We start from the raw sequence: 9,001 nt of genomic DNA, 5'->3' as shown, positions 1-9,001 counted from the left end.
CCGGGGCACACCCCTCCCATGATGCCCCGGGGCCCACCGGAAGCAACTCCTCACCTCTCTGGGAAATTGAAACCGCCTTTCTTCTCGGTAGTTACCGGCTGTTTCCTTGGAAGTCCACGGCTGCTGATTTTTTCACGTGTTTTCAATACTGTGATCCACCCACCCTCCCCGAACTAGATGGTAAGCTGTTTGAGAGAACCAACTTCTAATCCCCAATGCCTGGAACGGTGTCTTTATAAGCCTTTTGCTAAATGAAGAGCAGCTAAACGTTTTGTTTGACAGAGTGAAGCAAAGCTGAGTAGAAAAACAGCAGATAACAGAGCCAACGCTCAGCAGAGAATACGGAAGAATAGCGTTACCTTTATAATAACAGCTGGCATTTAAAACCCTAAATCCTTACCTTAGTTTGCAAGGCTCTAAGCATCTGGCCCCTAGCCGCTTCTGCCACTTCATTCCTTGCTACTGTATCCCTGGCTCCTTTCATCCCTGCCCTACTGGCCTTTATTCTCTTCCTGTGCAGGCAAGTTCCCCTCCCAGAGCCTTTGCATTTGTTTCCTCTGCCTGGAATACTGTGCCCCATTGATATTCTCCTGGCTTGCTCTTCCTCTAAGTGCTCAAATATCATCTCTTTAGAGAAACTTATCCTGATTGATCCATTTCAAACCCACACAGCCACTGTTTCCTTATCCTAATTTTCCTTTCCTTCAGAGAATTTATCACTAATTGACATTTGATATCTGTTTGTTTGTTGTCTGTCCCCACATACACACACACTAGAATAGAGTTTCCATGAGGGCAGAGACTTTGCCTGTTCTGTTCCCTAGTGCTTAAAATCTTCCCAGCATGTAGTAAGCCCTCAATGAATGTTTGATGAATAAACAATTGAATACGTGCATGCTCCCTGTTACCGGCTCTGTGCATTACAGCTTCAAAATTAGCAATTCCATATGTGAATTTCATCACCATCCTGGTTTTGTGAGAGATCTCAAGCTGGTTCCATCTAGCCCCATCTTGGTCAAGTTTGAGGACTTTGCCATCATACCCCCAACCACCTTTTGGGTAGGGTGATACATTTATCTGGGTTTGCCCAGGATTGTCCTGATTTTAAAACTGAAGTCTCAGGAATCTCTTCAATTCCAAGCAAATTAGGAAGGTTGATCACCCTGCTTTGAGGTATCTAGGCTCCATTTTCCTCGTCTTGTTTTATTGTTGTGAGTGTGTGGAATGAGGGGGTGGGGGGTGGGGGGTGGCGGTGACTTAAGAGTGTTCTGGGCAACCTGGAGAGGAAATTGGCTATATGTAGTGGGTAGAATGGGAGGGCTGGATGGCCAGTAGTGAGGCTGTGGTCAGCTGATGGGCCTTACCAAACAGCAACAAAAAAGAGATGAAAGAACAACATAGAAGATGCTGTCCTGGCTTCCAGAGCCCTCTGGCATAGGCAATGGTTGGTACATTCTCTAGAGAAAGTTCCTGGCTTCTAAGTCTCAGGCTCTGCTGTTGACATGGCCTCACCCACTCCATGTCACTTTCAAAAAGTAGCCTATCATGCATTTATTAACTCATTTGTCACAAGAACCCCATGAGTTAGGTATTGTTATTATCCCCATTTTACAGATGAAGAAACTGAGGCTCAGAAAAGTAGAATAAGTTGCGCAAATTCAAATAGTTTAAATAGTGAAGTCAGGATTTGAACCTCAGTATTCTGACTCTCAAAGTCCACTCTTAGTCACTACATTATCATGCAGCTCTTAACAATGTAAATATGCATTTGGGCTATGCCTAGCCAAGGGCATAAAATCTTTTTTTTTTTTTTTTTAGGCTATGTTGTTTCATACCCCAACAGTTGAAATTAAAAGTAATTGATCACGCGTTTCTTAGTTCTAATGAGGCTTTAAGCACTGAAGAAACCAACAAAAAAAATACAACTACTAGACAAAAATGGGCAAATGACATGGACCCTAAGTCTCACAGGCATCAGTCAAGATTATGAGTCCAGATAAGAAAGTCTCCAGTTTACTGGACAGACCTAACTGGTAGAATTTCTTCTCTGAAAACAATGTTCCCAGGCCATGCACACACTCTCTCCATGATATTTTCAGAGAAGGATGCCTCGTTTGCGTGTAATTCTGAGAAGCATGTATAATTCTGAGAGCGTTAGTGTCTTAGCAGGATCTTGCAAAGCCAGAAACAGCTGTCTTGTAGTGAAAACACAAACTGGACTTGGATTCAAACCAGACTTGTTCTAGCTCCCATTCTGCCACTTACTAGCTGTATGACTAGTCACTTAATCTTGCCAAGCCTCAGTTTTCCAACCTGTAAAACTGATAAATCTATGTCCTCACTGATTGAAGGAAAATCAGTTTAAATATTTCTCTGGATAATCGCCCATCAACTTTTTGCTTTGCAAAATTGTAGTGTAGAAATGCCAGCAGTATGGAAGTTTATGTATTGTACTTGAAAGAGTTCTGAACTAGCGCTCTTGGATCTGAGAGTAGAATGGGAAGGGGGTCTGTCTAATTAATTAGCATTAATTAGGTAACCTGTCCAGAACCTCAGTTTCTGATTCTGTAACATCAGGGTTAGATTAGGTAATATTCAAGGTTCCCCTCTAGTTCTGGATCTAATATTCTCACTCAATATTTTTAATTAGGCGATTCAATATAAATTTGTATCATTCACTAATATACCTGTCCTGTGACTTTTGCCCAGAAATTTCTGTTTCTGGCTGGGGAACTTCTTGCTGCTTTTGGAAATTTCATCTGTTACATAGCTCTTAGATAGTTGTAACGGGTAAGGGATGATCCTCCTATCAGCACAATTAACTGCCCTTTCTTCTCAAGTAGCCCTCTGCGGAATGAACTTGATTACACTTGTTTCCTGGGCCTCTCTATTTGGCCCTGCTGCTGCTTTCTCCATCCAAATCTGCATTTCCTCTGAATGTGCCTTATATAGTGATTGGTGGAGAGATTTGCTCCCAGGGAAATCAGGAAAACGTTTTCCTCCTCCTTAACACCTGTTCACTCCTTAATCCTTGGCTTCAAAGCTTCCACCCCCACCATCCTGCTGACATTAATGTCAGGATCACCTCTCTGACTGACCCAATGCCCTTTTCATGGTTCTCCTTTTCTCCATCTTCCCTGTAGAGCTTTTTACTATATCCTCTCTCTTGAAAATACCACCCTCTCGAAAATACCACCTCCCTTGACTTCTTCTGACACTAATAATGAAGTTCCCATCATTTTAGAGTTGACAAAATGATTTTGTAACAAGACTGGAGAAAACCCTCATCGACAGAACTCCTCTCAGGGTTGGGAGAGATGGAATGATGGTGTGGGGTGTGAGCTGGGGACTACAGGGCATAGTGGTGGGATAAAGATGAAGCTCCCAAGGGGAATATGTGAGTAAAAATAGGTGATCACCAAACTTGCTAAGGATAAAAGTGGTGTTCTTTACTTGAGGACTTCTATTTTGTTGAGTAACCAGATGAGTAGGCATGCAGGTCAATGGCAGAGCTAAAGGGCCCCATGTAACAGAGGAACAACTGAGTACCCGTAGGGGTCGGGCAGACACCTCAGGGGAAGAAAGGAAATCAACCACCTGCATCAGTGTGACGGAAAATGGACTTCGTGGAAGTCATTGCTGATGGAAACTGAATACTTTAGGGGATGTAATATAATCCTCTTCTAGTCTGCTCTACAAAATCTTCAGTAAAGCCTGCACTGCTCACTTATGTTTTTTGTGCTAGTGGATTATTTGCCAAGGTCTGTGTCAAGGTTGATACAGATTGAAGCATACTGGTTGGCACTGGCTGGAAAGAGACTGCCTGCGGAGACAGCCACATATTGACAGTATCTCATTTGATCCCCACACTATCCCCATGACTTGGGCAGAAACAGAATTATGTTTCTGATTTTGCAGCGGAAGGAGAAAACATCACAGCTGCGAAGAGAGGTGATGGGACTTGCCATTTATGGCAGTAAATGACAGAAGTAAAATATGGATCCACGTGGCTCTTTTGACTCCAGCAAGATCTCACTCAGGTATTTGTTTACCTGAAGAATAACCTTTTTTTTTTTCCACTCTTTTTGTCTTCATTTCCGCCTCTCACCTCCTCAACATGCAGCCTTTCTCTGAGAACCCAGCTTCCTTAATAAGTTCAACTATCAACTGCATACAGGTGACACCCTCATACTCACAGACCTACATCTTCAGTCTTAATGTCTCCTGTATGTAAACTTTGAATCCTTATCTCTACCTACTTAGCTGGATATCACCATCATCTCAATCTCAATCTGTCCAAAATCGAAATTCCTATTTCCCCCCTTCACTATTTCTCCTGGGCAGGTATCATGCCCCTAGATTTCTAGGCTGCAATTAGGGCTGGATGAAAGGTAGGATCCTCTGATTCCTTTTTCCTCCTCAGACTCGGCATCATCAAAGTCTTGTGGATCCTGCCTTCAGGGTATCCCTTGGGTTTTCTCTTTCCTTTTACATCTCATTTCTGTACTGCTTAATCAAGGCCCTCTTCATTTTACACCATGATTATTTTTATATTCAATGCAAATAGATATTACTTGCATGTTTAATATTATGTTGAGAGGATTGTAATATATTAATGTTGGATAGGGCCTCGAAAAATAAGTCTAGAGGACTTCCCAGTGGTCCAGTGGGTAAGACTCCGCTCTCCCAATGCAGGGGGCCCGGGTTCGATCCCTGGTCGGGGAGCTAGATCCCACGTGCATGCCACAACTAAAGATCCCGCATGCCACAAAGAGGATCTCACATGCTGCAACTAAGACCTGGAGCAGCCTAAATAAATAAATAAATGTTAAAAATAATAATAATAAGTCTAGAGCTCAGAGAGGTCTTAAATGAGAGAAACATATTCCTTTCACCTCCTGGGGTTCTCTTTTTCCCAGGCCTAAACGGGACAGTGAGGCAGACAACTTCAAGCCCACACAATACTCTTCTTGAACCTATGGGATGGACCCGGAGATACCAGGGGACAATCACTGGGAAAGCCAGCCCTCTGGTGCTATGGAGAATTTTAACACACATCTGAATTTATAGGGTCATCCAGGGGTTAATTCTAACTGCCCACCTACTCCCATAAATCAGAGCCTGTATAATCAATCATCTTGGCAAGTTGTACACCAAGATTTTCTAAATAGTTGCTAAGTGGTTCTAGGACCTCAGGTTCTCCCTGTCCATTATATCCTACCATCAGTTCTATACTAATCTTCAGATATATGTGTGTGTCTACACACACACACACACACACACACGTTCACTTTTCTGCTTAAAACCTTGAAAGGTTCCCCAATGATCTCAGAATAATGTCCTGACTCCTTCCATGGGCATTGGGAGCCCATCACAGACAAGCCCAGCCCACTTCTCCAGCCTCACCTCCGTGTTACCCCCAACCCTTCCATCCAGGCTTGCCTATTCCACCTTCCTGAAACACACCCTGGGAAGTCTTGTTTCTAACCACAATCCCTACGTTCCCTAAGCCTGGAACCTCCTCCCTGTACTCTTAAAATCTGCCTCCTTTAAGAGAGAGTAGAGGATAGAGGAAAAGGCGAGGCTTTGGAATCAGCAACCTGGGATTCCAATTCTGGCTCCATTGTCTACTAGCTGTGGGGCCTTTTGGTCAATCACTTAACTCCCTTAGGCCTCAGTTCCCCATATGGACAATGGGAATAATAAGAATATAAACAGTATAACCCCCTAAGGCTTGCAGAGAAAAATAAACATAATAAAATATACAAAAGTGCTATGTAAACTGGAAAGAACTACAAAAAGCATTATTATTATTTTTTATTATTATTATTATTATCTCCACAGTCACCATCCCCTTCAGATCTCTCCTCCAAAGCAGTATCATTATCATTAATAACAATTCGAGAATATTTTACATACACAACATACCTTATGGGTTTTAAATACCTTGTCCATACATCTAGTCCACTGTGCATCTCACTCATCTTGGCACTTAACCTTGGAAAAGTAATTTATCTTTTCGTGTCTCTGTACTCTCTTCCCATGTCCATTATCACCTCCTTTGGAGCAATGTCCCTATTTCATATCTCCTTTCCCCATTGCCAGCACTCAAAAGTGATGGACTTGCAAAAGTGAAAGGTTATAGGCATTGGCTCTAGAGCCAGAGAGGATTTGAATCCCATTTCTGCCACTTACTAGTTGTGTGGCCTTAGGCAGTTTATTTAAACTCTCAGTGGCCCAAATTTCTTCAGCCATAAAATGGGAATGATGTTAGCACCTACCCCACAAAGTTATTATGATGCTTAAGTGAGCCAATATGGATAAAGCCTGGCACGTAGTGAGTTCTTAATAAATATAAACTATTACTATTAAGTGAGACTGAGTCTGATTCCATTCTTTTCTGCCTTATCACTTCAGCCCTCTTTCAACACAGATTCCCCATGAATCGTCCTTATTCATTTATACACAGGAACAAAATCTACTGAGCATCTGTTACATACAAAAGACTGTCCCTTGGATAAAAGCAGCTGTGTTTATGCCTGATCATTCTCTGTTGCTTTCTCCTGGGCCAAATGGTACTAAGAATGAGACAAGTTCTCTGTGGATTGCAGCCTTCAGCCTTCTCCTCTTGTTTTCTCAAGCAGGGAGTAAGATGGTGTTCCAACATCAGATCACCAGGTACAAAAAAGTTCTTCATATTTTTTTACTGAAAGGCTTCTCAGGCCCCTTAACATGCTAGTGTTTATGGTGAATCTCCAGCAACAGGGAATAGAGTTGGCCACATTTCCTGAACTCATTTAGCCACGGGAACTTTTATTTCACAGTTTCTCTCAGAATCAGCATTCTGTCAAATCTACTTTGGAAAATGCTACGTGGAAGTCCTATTCCTATCTGTTTCTCCTTTGTCCACAATTTCATTTTGACTAATGCAAACTGTCCTTGGAAATGCCTCACCTATATGAGACTACCCACTGGAAGACTAGAGAATCTTTTTTTCTTTTTAATTGAAGTATAGTTGATTTACAATATTGTATTAGCTACAGGTGTACGGAAAAGTGACTCAGTTTTATTGTTTTCAGATTATATTCCATTATAGGTTATTACAAAATATTGAGTATAATTCAGTACACATTGATCATATACAACATAAACAAGTCAGACTGTATTGCTGTAAATGGCTCTAACTTCTAAAATGTATGGTAATTCCTACATAGTCAAACATTACTTATGTTTCAGCCAAAAAACAACCCCGAGCAACCATAAGAGTTGTCACAAAGACCATGTATTTCCATTAGAACTTCTAGAACTTCCCATGGAACTTATGACTCCTTTTTTTTGTTTGTTTTTTCCTTTAGCTTGCTCATCTGTTTCCCATTCTATAGCAGATTAGAAAAAGGAAGATTGGGCTCACAGAGGCAAACACACTAACCACAGACAGAATACAGCTGAGTACCTTGCCGTGAAGGTGTAGATATAAAAACTAGAAAGGTGACACAAAAATTCATTGCAACCTAGGAACAATTAGTGCAGGGTAAAATCGGCGAAGAAACTATAATATCCCTGACGACTTTATTACATCACCTCCCAGGCCCCTGAGTGATCAAGGAAAAGTTGAAGTCTATTCAAGATACTAAATTAAATAAATCAAGATAATATATAATACATTTTAGAAAGTTTTCCATCTACAATGGATTTTTTAACAAAATAAATTAATGGCTAAGAATAGATGGGTTAGATGGACCTAGAGATTATCACACTAAGTGAAGTAAGCCAGACAAAGACAAATATACGATATCGCTCATATGTGGAATCTAAAAAAAAAAAAAAAAATGATAGAAATGAACTTATTTACAAAACAGAAGTAGACCTACACATATAGAAAACAAATTTATGGTTACCTAAGGGGAAAGGGAGGTGGGGGATAAATTAGGAGTTTGGGATTAACACATACACACTACTATATATAAAATAGAAAAACAAAAAGGACCTACTGTATAGCACAGGGAACTATACTCAGTATTTTGTAATAACCTATAAGGGAAATGAATCTGAAAAAGAATATATAGATATATATGTGTGTGTGTGTGTGTGTGTGCGTGTGTGTATATATATATATATATATATATATATATATATATATATATATATATATATACATACACATACATGAATCTCTTTGCTGTACACCTGAAACTAACACAACATTGTAAATCAAATATACTTCAATTAAAAAATAATGTTTAAAAAAAAAGAATGGATGTGTTAAATGGCCAATCTTATGTTTTCCGGAGATTTCTGAGAAGAGGCGCACACCACCTCATATTTACGATGCTGGGTAAAGGAGACGTACTTAGTATCCATGCTATTGATCATCCATCGCTTGACAATTCACCCTGTGGCTCTGCCCTTCACTGACCTTCTTAGCACACTCTGCCCCAGTTCTGCTCGGCCTCTAGGACTCTCTAAGTCTCAAAGATCTGTGTCCAACGTCAAAATCCCTACGCAGCTGACTTGGCATTATACAGCCTCCGCTGGTCATTTATCCAAGTAACTTAACAAGAGTGAAGGATCAGGGCTACGATGCATTTACATCTAAGGAGTAAATGGTGATCCCCCAATACAGCCACGTTAGAGTGCTGGGCTTGCGCATTTGGGAGTATAAAGGGAGCTGGGGGGCCACACTTTCGAAACTGCTTCGACCACAGCACCGCAAGGTAAGTGCTCACAAGTGCCCGCTTTTTTGCTCCATGGAGCTGTGATTATACCTGATCAGGTTACCTGGAGAGGAGAGAAGGCAACACAGCAGCCTTTGCTGAGGGCCTACTAAGCGTAAGGAACTGTGTTAAGGGCAATATGGGAGACAAGATGGCGAGGCCTTTCAAGAAGCTTCTACAAAGAGTAAAAAGACAAGAATATAAGCAATTATGACACCAAAAAAAAAAAAAAAACTAACCTGCAGGATATAAAGCTGAATATAATATGTGCTTACCCCTCTAATTGT

The sequence above is a fragment of the Balaenoptera borealis genome, assembly GCF_965194805.1.
Source record: "Balaenoptera borealis genome assembly, chromosome: X".
NCBI lineage: Eukaryota > Metazoa > Chordata > Mammalia > Artiodactyla > Balaenopteridae > Balaenoptera > Balaenoptera borealis.
The sequence above is the reverse complement of the archived record's forward strand: the minus strand, read 5'-3'. Positions refer to the sequence as shown.